Source organism: Monomorium pharaonis, chromosome 1, assembly GCF_013373865.1.
Source record: "Monomorium pharaonis isolate MP-MQ-018 chromosome 1, ASM1337386v2, whole genome shotgun sequence".
Taxonomy (NCBI): domain Eukaryota; kingdom Metazoa; phylum Arthropoda; class Insecta; order Hymenoptera; family Formicidae; genus Monomorium; species Monomorium pharaonis.
Window position 1 is genome coordinate 40730089 of NC_050467.1, and position 21449 is coordinate 40751537.

The 21449-nt window shown below is 38.9% G+C and overlaps 1 protein-coding gene across 4 annotated transcripts in view; it reads left to right on the forward strand.

The window, feature by feature from the left end:
* Nucleotides 1-21449, forward strand: part of LOC105837447 — a 220657-nt gene that overhangs the window by 183786 nt on the left and 15422 nt on the right. For all 4 annotated transcript variants that reach the window (XM_036288060.1, XM_036288098.1, XM_036288011.1 and 1 more), the window contains one exon: nucleotides 18473-18545. The gene's annotated coding sequence lies outside the window, so the exon portion shown is untranslated. The remainder of the gene's footprint in view (nucleotides 1-18472; nucleotides 18546-21449) is intronic.

Consider the following 21449-nt stretch of genomic DNA (forward strand, 5'->3'; position numbering starts at 1 on the left):
ATAATAATTATGTATATAAAAAAAAATGCGGCTGGCTACTCTTTTTACACGTGTTCATGTACTAGAAACTCTTGAAACAAAATTAAAATAATTAACGTCAAGAATTTCGTCAAAGTAATTAAAAACTGTGGGTCGTCCCAAGTGACTCATCATACCGCAAAGAAATTAATTACACATATCCACTCGTTAATGGCTAACTAGGATATATATCGTAACACTATTTCCATGTAAACAATCTATTCATTATTTTATTAATCTAACTCAACCTTTAACATCTGAGCCTCTAATTGTAAGCTATATTACATTATTACATTTTTTAAACCGCATTGTTATAATATTACTTAAACTCACTTATTCTACATCTTAATCTTTCTTTTCTTCAACTTCTTAGCTCTCTCTTTTCAAAACTTTTTTATCAAACATTTTTCTTTACTATTTCTAAATTATGTCAAAATTATCACACATACACACACACACACACACACACAAATCCCGAATTAGATATTTAAATAATTTTAAAGTTCCATTTATACATCCGTGTAATTGATTGTTAAATAATCGACCGAATAATCGAGCGTCAAATAATCCCGGATGCTCCACTGTACATCTATCGATAGATGGAGGTTGCCTCTCCTTCCGTTTCTTCTCAAACAAACGAGACAAATAAACTTGAAGCGGACAAACATCCGGAAATGGCTGTATTTGAAGTTCTACTAATTGCGAACGGTCCTCGCTGCCGAAACTGGCGCGGGAAAGGCAATCCGCTCTGCAACGACAAACGTAATCCTGTGTATCGCGACGGTAAATACATGGACGCGGCGCAAGGGAGGAGGGAGGGAAAGTCCGCAGAGTTCAGAAACCCGAAGTAGCTAACGCGGTGCGCGTGTTGTAGGTACAAAGCTAATGAATTTTTGCGACCGAGGGTTCGTGATGAAGCCAATACTCTCCGCCCGGTACTCCCGCGCGCGTGTGCATCGTGTCGGGAAATTTGCTAAAACTAATCACGAAACTATCGCGAAAGTGCTGGAGGTATGAATAATGCTGCGCCTGGTTTTCCGCTCTCTAATCGCGTGTCGCGATCGGCAACGCAACGCACTCCAAATTGTAGTCGGAGAATTAAGCCGCGTAGGAGAAGAGGATGCTCTTTGTATTGCGAAAATTCATCGGGATTGAAGTTTCGGATTTGGCTTCGCTGACGCTGACGCTTCTCTACCCGGGCTTAAAATAATTTATGGATCAGGCACGCTAAAAATGTAGCGAATCGCTCGATAACGAGACTAGCGGGCGTACGTGCGTATAGAAATATCGAAATTGGCCTGATATAATATAATACACATTTGATGTAATCCCGCGGCTCCCGAGCTATTGATTTATATCACTTGCCACCGGCAACCTGTATTTCAAAATAGGACGGCAACGTTATATGTAGCGCGCGAAACAGCGCACTTTAGAACCGCGAAAGAACGATGCGGGAATTACGACCGCGTCCGCTAATTAATCACGCTTGGCAGTAATTCCGTGCCGAGCTCGCATCGCGCGCTCATTTCAGGGTATGGTGGGTTTGTTTATAACACCGGCTAACCGTAACATTAAAATGTCCGACGCCCGAACGTATCCGAATGGCGGTATATCATCGACGTTGCTAATACTCGCGACTACGAATCCATGCCTGTACATAATTACGAATTTTATTATCCGACAGGTGAATCGCTCGATACGAAACGCGGTCGCTCGACTAGAAACGCGACCGCTTTGTTTCAACAATTGAATTAATCTTTTCGACAAACAGACTTTTTTCTGTAAATAGAATGTTCTCGTCTAATCGGATCTTCTCTATTTACACGTTATCTTTGGTTTTTATTGTTTTCTATGCGCAGCTTGCATATTTGAATCGGTTATTTTGGAAACAACTTAAGTAGAAAAATCTCATTTTTGGAGAATTCAGAACTGTCCAATTTTTTCAACTGTAGTACGAAAAATAACTAAAAGTATGTAAAAAAATATCTCATTTTCTTATACAACGAGTGAAATAGATATGATTTTTTAGTTTATTTTTAAAAAGAAAATTAATTTAAAAGATTTTGAATTTTCTAATGTCTCAATTTCGACAAAAATTGACTTACGCTGTTTCTTTGAGTGACTGATTTATTTATTACATATGTGCAATTTACTTGCATTCTTCTACGTTTGCATGTCTCTTTAGCTATTGTGCAGCCTTCCATAACACTCGGCTATGAGCACTTTCATAAAACGGACCGGCAGTTGCTAATCTTGGAAATTGCACACAAAAGGATGCACCCAGTTTAGATAAGTACGCAATCGGTACATTTGTAACAAACAGCCTAATAAAACCGAGTAAAACGTCTGCTCGCCGGGAATAGAACCCTGTTACAGGAATAAAAGAGATACTGTACGGATAATTATAGTTTGCACTCTAATCTTACAGCTCGTAAACTTGAAGCCCAACGCGGAATGTAGAATTATCGCGGGCTGTCAAATGCGGACGCTCACTCTACTTATTTGCCTGTAATATTGCCATTTTTGTATTGAGTTTTGTAGCCCTTAGTGCTGAAACGATATTATAAACTCCACGATGAGACAATAGAGGATCAACTAAATCCCCAGCGACTGCCAATTTAAACGTTATTGTCGCGAGAAAGGCATTAATAAAATTGAATCCCGCTGCACATATGTTAGTAACAGAATTCATGAGTTATTATTACGTTTTGGATAGAGAGATAATCGCAATAATTTGTTACTCCACGAGACATTCTGTCGCTCTGATTGTGAAATTTTAGTTGTATGTTCCAATGCGATAACATTAGCTATTGCGTATCGTAACATCATACTGCCATAATTCGCTTCGTTAATACATACCATTCTGTAATATTCAGCTGCTATCAATTCGCGCAAGTTACAACACGTTGAAGTGAAACGAAGTCGCTAGAAAAATTTGCCAGATTCCAAAGGTAAAGAAATATATCACATTAAGATATATTATCAATTATGCAAGGGAAGATCAGATACACTCGAATATATTAATTATCGCGAGATCGCTAAGCTATCGGGAGGAGCATTTTCGAATTTCACCGTTAATCTCGTCCATCAACACCCGTCTAACTATTACCATATAATCGTTCATTAAGCGAAAACAGAGATTCGTTCTCGCGTTTAAGGATTAACGGACGCCGCAACCGTTCATCAACCTAGCGCGCATAAACGGACGCTTCATCAACGTCTTTACGGCTTTGCGGACCCACATATATATATATGTATATATGTATTTGATTCGTGCGATTCCGTCCGCCTCGTTTCAGCCCGTCCGTCAGTCACTGCTGTCGCACAGGTCATGATTTTCCGCCGTACCGGAAACGCGCGGCTCTCTCATTTGATACTCTCGTTCGCGCACTGTCGTCACTTAGCTTTCTCGTCCCATTTTTGCCGTCGCCGTTCGCATCTAATGGCACGTGCGCTAATCTTCCGTTGAATTGGACCCGCAACGTGCGTCGAGCACGCGGCAACGCGCGCTGCTGCAATTGCGCCCGACTTCAATGTCGCCCGAACGTTCTGCAGTTTCGCGCAAAGTCCCGGAATTTTCCAGGAGATGCGAATACCGAAGTCAACACGAATTCTCCCAAGCGTCTTTTCCTTTCCGTAGCGAGAACGTGTTAATCGCGCAGTCGCTCTTCGCTGAACTGAAACCGCCGCTTCCCCCGATCAAAGACAAATAATTATCGCGAAATCTTGCGCGTTATTTCGTATTTTGAAATTTTAAACGATTTCTATATCGAGTTGTGCTCGATATTGGGGGCAACAAGAATACTTGAGCGTATTTAATTGATCATTTTTAATTCACGCAGTGTCGAACTCGTGATTAAATCGCACGCTTAATGGTCTTCGTGTATTATATAGGGCTCTTTCGTTTGCCTGTAATCGCCTAAAAAAAGATTTACCTATAATGCAGCGTGGAAAAAAGAGAGATGCGCATTAACGTCAGGATTCGCATTAAATAACAACAGTCAGCTCGTAATAACCATCGTGTTATACATGTTTGCGCGCTTTTTCCCCATTTTGTATTCATTCTTCATGTACGTCGCACATCCGTTTTAATTCAGTCGACGTCAACGGGGAAAGTACGGCGCTTCTCTACTGGAGATGTTCATTTCTCGAGCGGTTAAATCTGCTTTAAGAACGCGACGCGATAATCTCAATTTTGTCCTCCTATTCAGATCGCATTTCTAAAGGGGAAACGAGAAAAATCCGCGATGCTCAAAACTAAGAGCCACGGAAAGTCTTGCACATTCGCGCTGCCTCTAAAAAAAAAAAAAAGGAGCTCTTATTTTCACCGGTACAAAGTAATGACATGTTAAGCCGCCATGTGGTTTTTCCTAACCATTCTTTTGAGCAGGAAGCTTGACCGCACGTGGGCGGTTTTCCACATGCATCAAAAGAGACAAATTTTGTCGCTTTTAAAACAGTCATTTATTTGTTCTCTTTTTTTAAAAACACCTTGCGAACACAAGTAGGAGAGTGTCACCGACACTAGTTATATTTTTCGTTTAAGAATTATTTTCGAGCTGGTGCGTAAACTTATATGAATGAATAATAACATTACTATTGTCCTACGAACATAAGCTGAAAAAAAACGTGGGAAGGAAGACGATTTACGAATATGCGGATATTCGAGTAACTTTTGACCGGGTCGACAACTTGCAATTTTTAATTATTATATGCTCGTAACAGTGCGTCATCTACCGCTTTAACGTTTTGCTGGTTCATCATTTAACCAATGCAAATTGAAACGTACCATTGCGATAGGAGAGCAATAACATTTTGGTTTAAGTCTGGTAGCGGGCAGCTGCTAATACTTACGGTGAATCGGGTCTTCACGGCCGGCACTCCGTTCTCCGTCGACGACGCCTTGGAGTCTGGATCGGCGCGCGTCTTCACGCGTATTTATTTAGTCAACTAGCGCGCGCGTATTCGCGCCCGCCCACGCGCGCGTGGCAAGTCGCACGTGTTCCCTCGCGCATTGGCGAGTCTGCTAGCCGGTCTCTGTAAACACAATCCTCGAGTCGAAGAATAACATCTCGCCCGAGTGAGATGCGACGGTTTCTTTCCGTGCAGTCACTCCGTTTTTCTTCCTTTACACAATTATTTACCGGAAACGATACATAAATACGCACTGCGTTATTACAGTAACGTTAAATTAATAATCATTAAATGTTTGTAGACGTTTAACTGAGCTCGCGATATAGTCGGTTACCTCTGATTTCCTACCCTCATCGTTTCAAGCGAGAGGAATCTGGTCGGTGAAGTCTCAGGAATACCTCGAGGCAGAAGATAATTTTCATGAAATTTACACGGCGGAGATAGAGAGAGAGAGAGAGCCCGCTTTGTACGAAGAGTTAACAAAATATTTAAAAAAAAGGAAGCCGCTCTGTTGAGTTTCTGGGCAACAAATTCATTTCAATATTGATTTTTTATTTATTAAGGGAGAAATCTGCTTTTTAATTAGCAGCGATTTATTAATGATACCGCAAACATTTTCCAATATTAGCGCTACGTTCGTTTTTATTCTTGTGTGTTTGAGAGGAAACATGTCCGTAATTCTCGACTGAAGAAACTCTTGGTAAAAACCGGAGCTGATATCTAATATTAACAGAGAGATTTTTTTCTATCTTTGAAGAAGAAATTAAATGGAAGACTGTTAAAAGTAAAAAAGGAAAATTTGCCTATACCCGTACGCCTTGGAACCTCGAATTTTTATCATTTCTAGATGAGGGAGAGTTCAAATAACTAATCTTATTGCTTTTATTTGTAATCCTTATTCTCCGCGTGGACCTGTCCTTTGTCAATGTGCGCAGGAAACCAATCCTTCCCCAGTAGCCTCTCGCCCTATAGCCACGATATTGTCTTTAATGTTCGCCCGTCGTTACCACGAAGGGAGACCATCGCCAGCCGCAACCCCGCGGAAACGACCGCAGGCGTGTATTCGCCCCAATTCGTATCTGAAATGGCCAACGGTCGTTCTGGCGCAGATAACGCGACACGAATCATGCGATTCGTATTCAGCCGCGATCGCGCGATACCTCTTGCACCCATCGGCAGCAGACAGTGGGCTTTCAAAGAGAGTACTCCGGGATGTGCAACGGAGGTCGCGGCCAGCCACCGTAATTTCGCGAGAGCCCGTGTGGCATAATAAAGGTATCCGCAAGCCCGATACGGCTTGCCAGGGTGGAGGCAGTCGAAGCTGCGTTACTCCGTTACTCCGTTGTACACGCGGCGACGCGGGGAAAAGGGAGAGCGCCGCGATGGTTAAATCAACGAACCCCGCTCATCGTAACCCGGGTCACTGCGATACAAAGCGGTCTATCCTTTCTCCCACGTACACGCAAGGCGCATTCTTCGTCCCGCGAGCTGTACTTATCTCTCTCCTTTAACCTGCCTGAAAAAGCTGCAGTTGACTTTACGAGAGAAGCCTTTACTATGTTCTTCACGGTGATTGGTAAAGATGTCGTCCTGTTAGAGTGTTCTGTTAACGACGTATTTTAACTCGTTTAATTCTGCACTCGCGATGATTACAATAGGGTATTAACATAGTTTCATATATTTTAAACAAAAGATAAGTATTCTTGTTTTTAGGCCAACTATTTGCGTTCGGATATCGTCGTTAAAATGACGTTAACACATAGCGTATTAACATAGTTCCATATATTTTAAACAAAAGATAATATTCTTGTTTTTAGACCAACTATTTGCGTCCGGATATTGTCGTTAAAATGACGTTAACGCATTAGCAAATATTGCGCTACTGAAAATAAGTATGGGAACACATGATTTAGAAACATTGAATATCGGAAATTTCGAACGCTGCGCTACAGCTTCTGAAACAGCATCTAAACTGATAACAAAACATGTTGTGAGTCGCAATGTTAAATTGTACACAATGTAGATAACTAACTGGAAATATCGAGAAACTGATCCTGATGTCTATGATTCTTGCATAGAAACTCTAACGATTATCGAGCGTGAATCTATTTAGCCACTAGATATATCAGATATCTAAGGGATCTAATGTTGCAATGTTGGATATCAGTAAATATATCCTTGAGACAGATGAGGAGTCTGCTAACATTAGATATCTACCGTTAACAATACAAATAAACCATGATTGAAAATAAGATATTTTGGTTTCCATGATCTATAGAAAACCGCGTTTTTTTTATCGTTAAACACTATTTTAGAAAAAAGTATAACATAAATATACACTGAGAAAAACCCAAATTGTATATGCGCATTCATGTATATAAATAATTAAATTGATGCATACTCTCAATCACTCGTGCAAAAATAACAGCTCAGACAATTTTTCGAATTTAATTATTACTCTCAGAGCTTTAATATTATTTATAAGAACAAAGATTCAGGTTTTGATTAAATAATATTTGTGCGCGCGCGCACGTGTGTAAACTCACTTTAAAAAAAATAAAAAATAAAAATATCTGAACTTGTTTGATTCTTGCGAAAAATTTATATAACCCAGATTTAAAAAAAATAGACTTATTTGTTTTTCATAGGAATTCTTTTAGATGTATATTTTAATATATAATCGAATGCGATGTATGAAACTTTGAAATGTCAACGTGTTTTTCTAAAGATTGGTTAATTTAGAAATTGCTCTTCCAGTGTTGTCCCTTTTTTTTAAATCAGAAGTGCACGATGCGAAGCAAAAGTTAAAAATATCCGTAACGCGTAAGACAATATCAGGTAAGATGATACCTTTCGCCTTTCACGTTGATCGCGCTTCTTCTACTCCTCGCGGTTGCCTTGAGAGGGGCCGCTCGCGCGTTATTGAGCTTGCTTACGCTGGCGCACGGTTAACGAGACAGCACTGGTACCTCGTAAACGCTCGCCGTGAAGGTTCGATACAGCGAGCGGTCAATTTACGCGTACTACACACTGAGGTGAGTAGCTACACGTAAAACATACGGCGGGAAGGAAGGACGGAGAACGGTCAACATGACATCCGCACGTCCGTCCTGTAAAGAGGACAACTTGTCCCTGGCCTCTTTCCGGAGGGAAAGTGTATTTCTTCCTAATTCGTCTTTTTTTTTTTTTATGCCAAGGCATACTGCCACGTCGCCGAGACCATCAGTTCAAGGCAAATGGATTAGCGAGTAGCTTTCACCGAAACAAATTTTCTCTCGTGCACAGTCTTGATGCCATTTCCGAAATTTATGTCTTCGATTATCGGGAATTAGGACCGTCCGCATTCCTTTCAAATTGCTGTACCATTTTATGCCTTTTTTGGGTGAAGAAGTCCGTTTCATTTTGTAGTATTCGCGGCTTCATATTTCCAGGCATATGATGTATGCGCGAGGCACAGTACCGTAAACGGCGTGAACAATAGCTGTCCATTTCCAGCGTGATTTCTTCAGAGGCAGCGAGACGATATTCGATTCTTGAATATTAGATTGTCCGTACAACATCCTGCGATCGATAATGTCGTACGTGCACAGTACACCGCATGTTTTCGCGATGCTACGTGAAGGTAAACTACGCAACTCTCTCTGTTTCTCTCTCTCTCTCTTTCTAACGTCGTCGCTTGAGAAATGGTCGTACGCGAGGAGCGATCGTAAACGTCGTGTTTTCGGGAAAGGAGTCTTCCCACGTGAGACAGAGTAGTTTACTCTCTCACTTTACTTTTCGGGTGACGACGCGCCGTTGAGAAAATCTTGTACTGAATATCCACATGACGCACGCTTTTTTCATTTCTCATATCTTCGCTTATCTAACTTCCTCAAGAAACCGATAGAAGTCTCCTTTATTTTTTCTAACAGTTGGGCCTGAGGTTTCACACGCACCTAATATGAAAATATCTCGTGAAAATTTCATTTGCAAGTGTCATCTGTGACTCTTGTGACTTTAAGAGAAATAATTGTAAGTCACGCAGAATGATTAGGCAAAGATTAATGAGATTGCTCAAAGGTGGTGATCCCTTCGATTTATAACGCATATATATCCATAGAATGGAAAGGTCCTATCATAGTTGGACCTGTCAAGGAGTCATTTCCGATTCCGTTAGAGGTAAGCGACGAAGAGAAAGGGGGGTTTTGTTCTCGTTGCACCTCTTTGTCGATGGCCTCTGCTCGCATATTAATCGATCTCTCAAACCCCGCTCGAGAGGTCCTCCGGGCGAGAAAGTTCGACCGACGATGGCAACCCAATCTACGAAAGGCTGCAAAAGCAAGACGCGCCCTCGATCGACCGACTGTTCTCACCGACCGCAAACTGTGATGGACATCGTCATTAAACTCGACTTCAAGCGCATATCGTAGGTGCTCACCTAGGCGTTCTCCTGCCTCACTTCCCCACCTTCTCTCGACGGCAGGCCCGCCGTGTATGCGTCATGTGCATGATCTGTGGACGTTGGGAGGGCTGACCGAGCTTGCACTAGGAGGTGCGGAGGTAAACTGAAGAGTACGTGTGTGAGAGAGAGAGAGAGATTGAGAGGGTGGGAATGTAGGAAGGGAAATCTGAGGGAGGAGAAACCAAGGGGGGGTGGGTGTTCTCGATATGATTAATGCCCCGCATGCGTGTTCATATGTAGAGGACAGCTGTGAGTGACTCGTGCCCCGCCCAACTACCACCGTCGACATTCGACCGAACGCACATCTACAGCGGGGGGAGAGCGAGAGGGGGGGGAGAGGGTTATCCTCTCCTCTCACGCTGGGATATGCACCCGAACTACGACCACGTTACCCTCAACGTTGCAACAACGGGGCGCGCATGATACTCTACCCCCGAATACATGACGCGTTCGACGCGTATTAACTGGCATTACGGCTATGATGTGGTATCACTCGCAACCGTGACCCGACCACTCGTTTCCCCTCCTGACCTCGCGTCGGCGCTTCTCGGTGGTACATACACTCTCGTATCCAGTTTTTAACATGACCATGCATAATGCGTTAGCAATTTGGCCGGCGGCTGAAAGAGGAAAAAAAGGAAGATCCACGAGACGATTCGAAGCGACGACTGTTTTTGACGAATGAAAAAACGCAGGTACACGAGATACGATGGGAAGTGAGCCGAGGAGACTTTATTTTAATGAAATTTAGTCGTTAAACGCGCTTCAACAATCCGTAATATCCGTAAATTACAAACGTAAAAACGAATTGAGTTTTCTATTATTCGCTTTAACGTCATTGCGATCGTGCATTATGTAAAAAGAAATAATCATGTATGTTTGTATCCAACGTAACGTCAGGTTTGTTCGGCGGGCGCTATCTTTTCAGTATCGTTGAAATAAAGGAAACACATATGTATCGCCGAGTGATTTTGACGTCGCGCGAGGCCGAGCCGCGAGCAACGGTGATTTATTCCACGGCGACTGGTGGCGACGTTTAATTAACCGTGCGCGGCTCAAGTTCTCCCATTCTCGCGAAAGTAAGCGTTACTTTCGGCTAATGCGCGCGAAAAATTATGAGTGTACGAAACGAGATTAACCGTTTCCGTTCTTTTCGTTGCACCGTCCGCGTCGTCGCGTCCGCTTCTTTCCCTCCGCCGCGCGTATTTTTCGCAAAACTTTTCTCAGGGAATAGCACCAGACCATACTATACTTGATTATACGGTGGTAAAAAAATTTATCGCGATCATTTCACACACGCACACATATATAAGCGAGTATCTCTTAGTTTATAAAAACAAGATACTATTAACATGCGTTGTACACATATGCGATGTATGTTGGCACAACGGAAATTATATTATGTTATTTTTATAGATGGAAACTTCCAATGCAAATTTTTTTTGTTTGCTTACTCGATTTAATGTTCAGCGTAAACGTGAAAAATGTGAGATTGCGTTGTCCTAAATCGCGTAAAAAAAGTATTATCTGATATTTGATGCTACATTTTTACGTATATCGTTATAAAAAAATAGAATGTACAATGCACAGGTATAAACCTTCAACCGAGTCTTCCAAAGCTATAAAGTTCCTTATTTTGCTTCTCTTGTTGTATTCTTGTTGTTCATCGGGCTTTCTTCGGCGGTATAAATTAAAAATTAAAGACCGTAATGCTTTCAATTGTTTATATTATAAACTATATAATATTTGGCAAGATTGCACTGGCTGACAGAAAATTACATTTTCAAGAATTTTTCATTCAAAGAAAAGCTTACGTACATTTGCAAAATATTATTACGTGATATTTAATGTAATTAACAAGCACACACTAAAGCTCAAAAAAAAATTTATCTCTTCCACGAAATTATTTTCTATTATCAAATTATTTTCTAAGAAATGATGCACGCGGTATCGCAACGATGCTCCCAGCGATGCCCCTGTCGTATTTGCTGGGTTAATTAGAGGCTAATTACGTTCCTATGTATATCTACGGGTAGTCTTGTTATTCGCGTTAATACCTCGGTTTTCATCGCTTTTGCTCGGCATGTAGCTAGTTAAAACTTACGACGCCAACGCTAAGCTTAGCGTTCCCCCTTAACTCTTCTCCTTCCATTACACTGGTTGGTCCTAGATTTCATTTCGTCGTCAGCACAGGGCACCAATTCGCTTTACGATGAAGCTTTTATCTCTTGACATTTATCCCCCGTAAGTCGATGAAAAATCCCAATGTTTCTTTTTTCTTTCCGACATTGAATTTGTATACCGAAGGGAACAAAAGAAAACAGCGTCAAAATGATTTTCAGACGAGTTTACCAAATTTTTTTTATATTCGGATGAAAAGATATGCAAATACTTTTTGTAAGGATATAAAATGCAAATTTTTTTATTCGTTGAGACTGTTTTTTTCAAAGCCCAAGAATAGTATTTTTCTTGTTCATAAAATTGAAAATTGGTTAAAATGAGGTATAAAATTATAAAATGTTTATTAAGAATAGAAATATGAAAAAATATATGTATCTTAAAATAATGAATTTTTTATTATTAGTTGATAAGAGCGTGAAATTGCTTGAAATATTCCAAGACATGGAAGGTTATTAAGCAATGCTCGAATTCTTATGTTATTTCATTTCTTTTGTTAAGTTGAACAGACTTTACATGATTTAGTTTAGTTGGATGCTGCTTCTTGTAGGCGGAATGTCTTGGATAACGTACCTTATTATGCGCTTGTAGGAAATCCTGCTCTCGGGCTTTGTCGTTCGAAAGAAAAAAAAAATACATTAATGATATAATAGTCAAATTTAAAATATATTTAACTTTTTTCATACATATTTTTAAAAAATAATAAAATTTATTACTTGATATAATTTTTAATAATTAATATTTTTCAAACTGAATTATCTTTAAAAACTATTCAATCAAAGTCATAACGAGCTACTGTTTTTTCATATTTGGACACAAATATACATCAGACTCGTTATATGATATCAATGAATTAATAATACACTCAGAGAAAAAGTCGTACCAGCAACTAGAAATTTGAGAGCAAATAACGCCTCAAATAATTATCTATACAATTATCATTGCAATTTATTTTTAAAGTAAAAAGTAAAACATTAAATAACGCCCGCGAAGTGCGCGTGATATCTATATATTAAAAAACGTGATTGTACTTTAGAGCAAACGGAGCGCTTACCCGCCAGGACTGTTAATAAATAATGTCTTTTCTAACGTCATTGTTTTTCGAGATGATCTTCGCGTGTGTACATTTTAGCACAAATCGCAAAAGCAGTTGTCTAAAGAATTATTCATTTTGTTTTCCTAAACAACCAGCCTCAACCAACCGCCACTAATCGACAGTCATTAACCAACCACACTTGCCAACCAGCAAACAACGACCTCCAAACAAAGTTTATTCAGAATTAATTAAATGTTTATATACTTGGTATTTGTTATCAATACAAATTTTCGTGTACGCCTGAATACTTTGGATTAAAATAATTTATGTAAATTAAAATAATTATCTTATTTATATGAAATCTGTACGTAGTTGAGTCGCTATTTCAGTTAATAGTATACATAAATTATTACAATGACTATATTTTTAGTAGTTAATAATATTTTGATTTTTATTTCTTTGTAAATCTAGTGGCAGGTACTTAAATTTTAGAGTTTACGAAATTTATACCAATTATTTATAGTTGCTAAAAGTATTTCATATTATTCGCGACAAATAATTCCTTGTAATCGAAGGAAAGGATGCGAGAAGATACGGATAAATATATATTTCGGCAGATGATTCCGGGAGCGCGACGAGCGATTTGAGATCGTGAGGAATCCTTCGCGATTTGTTGGCCAAAATAAATAAATCGCGGCAGCGTATTCAACGTGGCTCACGATAAGACGGTAGGTGCCAAGCAGGCGGGATTACGAGGGATATCGAGCACAGATCGAATTCGATTTGCAATATGCAGAAGGAACGCTGGGAGGGGGGGGATAGTGGAGAAGGGTGGACTCGTTCGGGCAACAGGGCAGGGTGGGCAGAGAAGCCGGGCACTTCGATTGAAAATAGTTCGGTTTCAATCTCGCCCCATCTCAGGGGTTCTCTGGAGCTCCTGAATAAACACTGACTTTCTCGCTTCACCTCACCCGGAATCAATTCTAGCGAATAACCGAGGTGTTAAGCTCACTCAAGCCGACGGGCGCGCGGTGGCACCCGTCGTCGTGGAGGATACAAGGAGGCAGGGATGCCGAGGGGGAAGGGGGCGAAGTTTAAGGGGGCTTCCCCGAAAAGAGACATTTCTGGTGGCTTCCCCCGCCGGAAACCAACCCCGCGCCCGGTGAAGAAAAAGCTGCGGGGAAAGGAAAAGCGGCGGGAAAATCTGCAACCCGCGCGCGCGATGCCGCGTCGCGTAAACACATCCATCATGCTACACGTTGCGGATTAGGTCCTATCTGCGGGATAGAATCTCGTTACCGGCGATGATAACGTGCTCGTCGCGACGCTAGTTCCTTTTTTTTCCCCTCCCTCGCTTCCTTTTCTCTCCTTCTTATTGGCGCGAGATTCAGTTGCGATACGCGCAATGACGAAATATTTTCGAGATACGCGCCACCGTCGACCTATATAACTCCCTCATACGCGGGAGTTGAAATAGTGTTTGCCTTTGCGGAAACTCACATCAGTTCGCGGAACATGTTTTCCTTGCATCACGTCGAGTTACGAGTACGCCGATTACATCGTCATAAGTGCTCTGACGCTCAACAATTTAGCACTGCGCATAGGAGAATGTTATACGTATATGTACATTTAAAATATTTTCCAAATGAGTTCTTTTTTCTGTGAAAAGTATATAATTTTATCTTATCTAATTTGCGCAATTTTTTTTAATGTCATATTAAAAAAGAATTTAAATTATTGTTTCGTCAAGGTTTACACAGGCTTTTGTAATTTATGAGTTCTTTCAAATAATACGCATATTTTTTATTTAAAAAAAAAAATAGTTTAATTTATAACAACTTTCTCAAATGCGCATACATTCTACCTGTTACCTATTTCACATAATTTTTACAAATTGCACGCTTTGTTAATGTGATACATTGCATAATATATCGCAATTACTGTAGCATTACGCGCGATATGTCATCTCTGTGATAAAAAATGCCAAGCAATCGCAATATAAATATGTAATCTTTCACAAGATATTGCATTAACGTGGAAAAATTGTGTATTATGAAGGAGTGGCGTCAGACTCGTAGCAAATAATTGTAATTCACTTAAATGTATTTTCATTCCTGCTTATATTTTTCAAATGTCATGCATAAAATAAAAGATAGAGCACAGAAATAATGATCATATCTTTTTTTAAGTAAGAACCTTATGAACCTAATTTAAAAAAAAAATGTTAGAAAAAATGTTATGAATATAAAAAGAATTCTTCTAACGAAAAATATGCTAAAATTCATGGATACCGAATCGTTTTTGTAATTTAAATAAATGACTCACGTAAATATTAGGTTATTTTGATAATATATTCTTAAAACTTCGTTATTAAGTAAAACGGCCAGAATAATTTTCTCAAATAGAGATTGGCAGTCTCCGTATTGGATTTTCATATCAGGGTTGCCGAGTTTGTCTAACGTTGTAATAATTAATTTCTGTCGTTTACAGCGTTTCGCGAAGTTTCGAAAAATAGCATCTCGGAAAGATTAATGACTCGGTAGATTAGCTGATTTAACAATTTAATAATGTAATGGATTTAATCATCTCCAATGAGCGGAACGCGCTTGATCAATTGGACTTGCCGCAATCAGCGTGACTCTCTATTTACTTCTAATTTAATCATTGCATGACCGTCGACGGCATATAGTCCACATCTGCATCCGACAGTGGTACAGGCACGTAGTAAATGTATAGCGATACTATGCGACATACACAAATGGTTGCGCAACGTATAAATTCCGCCGCGCTGTCTCTCGGTCTCATATGGAGCGTGCCATTGAAACGTGTTTTTGCTATGAATTCGACAAATATTTGCCCGCGTGACATGGGAAGGTTGACACATGCCGTTATGGAAAAAACCGCGAGCGATAAGAGATCAATCGCGTGTATCGTTATTTCGCAGCGTGCAAAATTGCATAACCGGGCGGGGAAGAAAATGGAAGGGTTACAATCAATTTTCGTTTAGCGATACACGGCGAAATCAATTTTAATCGCGCCGTTATATCGAGAGCGAAATATCAATTTTTTTCCCGTCCAACATACACCGACACATATTAGTCAGAGATCGCGTTTAAGTTTAACTGTTAAAAATATTGCTATTTACGGGATATCATGTTCCTATTCATCTTCGACCAATTTTCAGTTCCCAGAATATTCATCAAAAATTTCAGATAATATAAGACTAAAATTATATTACACTTTTACAATAACCGCGATGAATTTTATCGTTACTTTACAATGTATAATAAACGGACTATGTTGCGATTAATCACAACTGTTAATATTTCATATCTGAACTGGTCGAACTGAAATGGTACAACATAAACAATTCGATATTAATAAAAAAGGTTCAACAAAATTTCGTGAAAAAGTAACGAAAAGGCTAATCGTTACTTTCCAAATAACAGTAATAGTAAAGCATTACTTTTATAAAGTTGCCAACCCTGTTTGTAATACACGCGATTCACGAGTAAACTTGCAAGCAAAATTTCGCATTGATAAAATCGACTTTTATTGTCGCTTGCGCATGTATCTATACGCTACTCTTTCTTCATATTTAAGATATTTACAACTCAAGATATTTTCAGCCATTGTCCATTTTATGCACAAAATGTACGACTCGTCGCAGCCGAGTTTCGTTCCGCTGATCCTCTCCGCTTGTTCTCCAGTCGCCTCCCCGCTTTAGCCCTACATCTTCAGTCAGTGTTTCTTATAGCGCGTCTCCACCATCCCCTCGACCGCCCCTACACACGTTCGCTTCGTTTTCTCTCCGCAGTATTTCTTTGCTTTCCCGCACGAGAGAAGAGAGATCGCGCTTTTCCCAACAATTTTCCCTACCGCCTCGGTAATAATTGAATTCGCGTTACGTCTCGACTACCGCGCGAGAAGCCGAGGAACAAGACAGGGGCGCGCGCGATCGCCGACGTTTCGCATTTGAAATTGAGAGGAGGAGAACGTATAAAAGACACAGGGCACGCGGGAGCGTCGGAACACCGGGGTCAAGTGGTGTGCCTCTCACTATTCGTCCCGGCAATCCCATTAGATGGATACGCGATGCGGACTGTGAAAAGCTACCCTTTGATTTTCAAACTTAATTTGCTCATCGAGCGAGAACAAAGAAAAGCCGCACGACCGTTCGCGTAACGAGGGTTCGCTTTCGTCTTTAGCATGGCATTTTCTTTCGCTTACGACTCAAAAGCGTCGCCTCGGAAAATATTATCCGTATACGTCGGACATCGGATGATGAAAATTTGTAAACATAATGCGATAATTTGCAATACTCGTTTATAATTTTGTATAATTTAAAAAATATATGTATACATATAAAAACGAGGAAAACAAATTTCAATGAAATCACTTTGTTAATGGCTTTACAAAACGCGTATATTCAATTATTGTAATTAATTGAATTTGTATCAACACATCAACAATCTATGAGTTTATCACGGTTTACAATTTACAATATGCAGGTACAGTACTATTTTCAAATACCGAGTTACATACCGGGCTAGTATTATAACATTGTTTCTTTAACACTGATCCAGCACAGAAATATGAAATCCATTTTTCGGTACAGAATTGATACCTCGCCATTATCCAATACTGGTCTACTGTATGAATTTCCTACATGGGTAGATATAAAATTGTGTATAGGAATAATGCGGATGTAATAATTATAATTCTTTCGCGCCAATAAAATCGTTAAAGCAAACGAAATGAATTAGTCCATTATTTTTCCACGGCGAGTAACCGCAGAATAATAACGCGTTAATTAATTATCGACTTTCTGAATTTGTTGAGCATATTCTGTTACAAGAAAGCTTAGTATACCTTAAATTAATGTCTGGCAACTAATTTGGCATTTAACCGAAATCGCCTTCAGCGGCTCGAAAATCCGAGAGTAAAAGCTATTTAATTTCCGGAATAAAGATAGCATGGGCGACTCTCATTTACACGGAAACACTCGGTTAATTTTCAAACGTAATTTAAATAGAGTATACAACAGGTTTCTTTCAAGTTTGGGACGCTGTTGGATTTTCACAAAATTATCTTTCACGCTCTCTTAATAATAATCTAACGGATAACGTAATGTAATAAACAAAGCATATATACAGAAAGTAGAATTTTTATTCGAACAGGAAGTGCAAATACATCGCTGTAACGAATATAGAATCCGTCAGCGCGATTAAATCTTTTCGCAATTATTTGAGAACTGCCCTACATACATATACCGGAGTCCTGGTTATCCCCAATCCGCCCCACTGTATCAAGTGTAACGGCTGTGCCATGTGCCGCTTCCGTCGATCCTTTTTTTTTTTGTTTTTGTCAAACAAGCGCGGATAACGATTATTGCACTTTTTTCTGGGCTATTTGGTATGCATTGTTAAACGAGAACTTCCGTGACGAAAAAAAGCGGCTTACGCGACACCGATCGATTTGGCGTCGTTTACTTTCCCTTAACAGAAAGTTTTTTTCTCGCGTTGTTTGTGCCATACATCGTGCACCGGAGATTGTTTTCGCTGTTTCTGCGAGATCCGAAATGGGGGGAAAAACACGCTGTTTGTTCCTCTAGGATTTTGCGCAACGTACTCAAAACGAAAGACAGTAAACGCTCTCTAGCTGCATACCCTAGCTGACGCTGAATAATTTACGTTTAACATTAACATTAGCGTATTCCAAATATGCGGACATGTACATGAATTTCGTTATTTTGTATAAAAGTTGCATAGTCAAATTAATTTCTATGACTCACTATGACTATAGTTAATTAAATTCTGGTTAAACTAAATTATGGAACTGAGTCTTAATTGTTATTATGACACAGAATATATTTATTGTTTCAGCACCATCCTTGGTCGAAGTCCTTGGGATTCGGTGGAATCGTGAATATTACGCTATTGTGAGTCTAGAACGAACGTAAGTTGAATTTTTTAATTAATAAACAGTTTCGTAATCTGTTGTTAACATTAGTCACAGTTATAATAGAGATTATAACTGTGTGTGAAAAAAAGTAATTTTGAACGAAAAACTTTTTTTAATTAAACCTTTCATTTATTTAATTTGATGGTTTTTGATTACCAATCGTATTTTTGCAGCTCTTCAAAAACCTATTGCTTTTGCTGTCATATCAAAATTTCAAAAAATTCAACCTTTTGTAATGAAAGAGTGGTCAGTATATACGATGTATAATGATATGTAATAAACGTGTGCGTGCGTGCAGGGCATGCGTGCGTTTCTGTTATCATCATCAGCCTTAGTTTTATCCAAGATATCGTGTGGAGGTTATTAAATTGGAATTTGTATTTCTGTTTTGTGAAAATTAATCTCGTTAGATCGTGTCAGAATATCATGTCAAACATGCTGAACATAATCTTTGGATCCATCTTTCGATTTGTTCATGGGAAATCAATCGTATCTAGAATATGTGTATTATGTGAATATAATTAGTATATTATTAATAAGTATTTTATTATTTTTCTTTTATATTAATTAAATAGTGAATTACTAGTCTTTTATGCATCACTGGATATTTGAATCCTTTGATTCTTTTTGCAAAAAATTTACACCATGAAATTGTAATTATCCATTTAATAACTACTGATTTTATTCGCTTTAAAGAAGTAATATGTGTTATAATCTTGAACAAGCTTATCTTTTATAGACAGTTGATATCTTCATTTATCAATAACGAACGTTCCGAGCACTGTTTCGTGTTCGTTACATTAGCAAAGAGAGCATTCGCTCTTAAAAGTCATATTCGCCATATCAGCTCCAAGACGAATGACAAAGCACTGTCATGTTTCTCGTAGCTGACACAAGCCATCGCTACATAATGACAACGGGGAGGGAACAATGAAAGTAATGTCGGCATTCGTTGGTACTACCCTTCGGCCGTTAATATCAATAAAAACGGAGAGAAAGAAAGAAGAGCGTAAGAGCGCCGACAGCGCGTCCTCGTTTTCTTAAAATTGTTATACTGTCGTGTATCCTCGGAGGAAATTTCTTTTCTGTATTCAGCTCTTATAAAGCATAGAAGAGGAAAGAGAAGTAATCAGGATGAAATTCTGACTGTCTATGAGCACAGAAAGATATACTCATAAGGCTTTAAAAAGCTCATTTTTTACTGACCAGAACGTTTGACGCAGCGAGACATTGGTTTCGATGCGAAAGCTTAAAAGTCCATGAGAGTACAAAGAAACTCCTAGCTTTTGAAAGCTCCTTTGCTCCAAAATATTTAATTAAATTTAAAATTACGAAAAGTGAATTGTGTCGTTGTACTGTTAATGTTGAATTGTACTTAATTTAAATTTTTTAATTTCTATATCCTCATGCTCCGATCTCTATTCAATATGTCATTAATTTATTATATAATTATTAATGAGATTTGTAATAACTAAATGAAACAATTTGAAAAATGTATTAAAATTGATTGAAATTTCGTTTATTATTTACTAGATGCATACATTATCAATACATTGTTTATTTTAAAACCAAGTAATTAAAATACAGAAATGAACTAATTAGATTAGTAATTGTTCTTTTAATAATTTCATATTAAAATAATAAATTTCGACACACAGGAAGTACAAATGCTCCATGATAAATGTTTGTATATAGTTGTAGAATTTCTATTAAATAAATTTATTGACTACTAAATACTCATAGAATGAAAGACTCTTTAACGACATCCGAACTTATGACAGTGCTTTAATCAGATTGCACGATGCAATCGGAGCGAAAACGGGATGTGAGTTTCGCAGACTAGTCTTCCTATATCGGCTTGGCGGAAGTGCGGAAACGACTTTGACGATGCTCTGATAGTTTCGTGTGACCCAAAGTTAATAACCCCGCGGCGCGCGGCATACGGAACTTTCGCGGACAATGTTCTCGGCCGCAAATTTATAAGATTCGGTCTTATTTGAAAAGTTTATGCAATTTCGCGGTTCCCGGCACACGGCCTGTAAATATTCGGTCGAACTTCGAACTTTCCGAATAATGCAGCCGAAGAGTTTATCGAAGGGTGCACGGTGGAGTGGATACTACAGAGAAAGAGAGATATCAGATATTGGAAGAAACGAAACGTGACGTATGAAAATTGCCAAATTGATTGACGATTTCAGCGGAAATCTTGCTGAAAAATGTAAATTAGCCATTAGTAAGCTGTAAATTAAATGCGAGTGCATCGCATCGATCATTAAAATTTTTATTTACGTAAATAACATAAATATTACATGCTTTCATTGCAATTGCTATCGAAATATGATTGCATAGTTTCTGCAATGTATATCGATCACGTCGAACAGATGTTGTTCATTCTTAAAGAAACGTTTTAAACTTTTTATCTATTATGTTTAACATACACGTTTTAATAATAATCTTAGTTTCCAACATTTTTTCGCCGAGGTGTGGGAAACAAGATTGATTCTTTAGCACGTATATACGTGTGACCGAGCACAATACACTGCTTCAAGCTGAACGCGCTTTATTTATCATGTTTATAGTTAGATATGAGAAGAATTTATTTCAACGTATTGTGAAATGGGTGCCATACGAGCGATGAACTCGAAATGTGATTCTGAACTCTGTATATCCAATAATCTTGTGAGAAAATATTTCTCGTCCATTTCTTTCTCGGGTTGTGATTTCGTGCCGCTTTATCTTCTTTCTCTGTTGTAATATTTAGTCTTTGTTCGTCAAACATTTTTGTCGAAATTTTTGAACGAAAATACTCTGTTGCTACATTCAAAGTTGAGTACACATACTTTGCTGGGAAAGAATCCCGCGAGACATTGAGAGAAATATTTGACAAAGAAAGGTGAA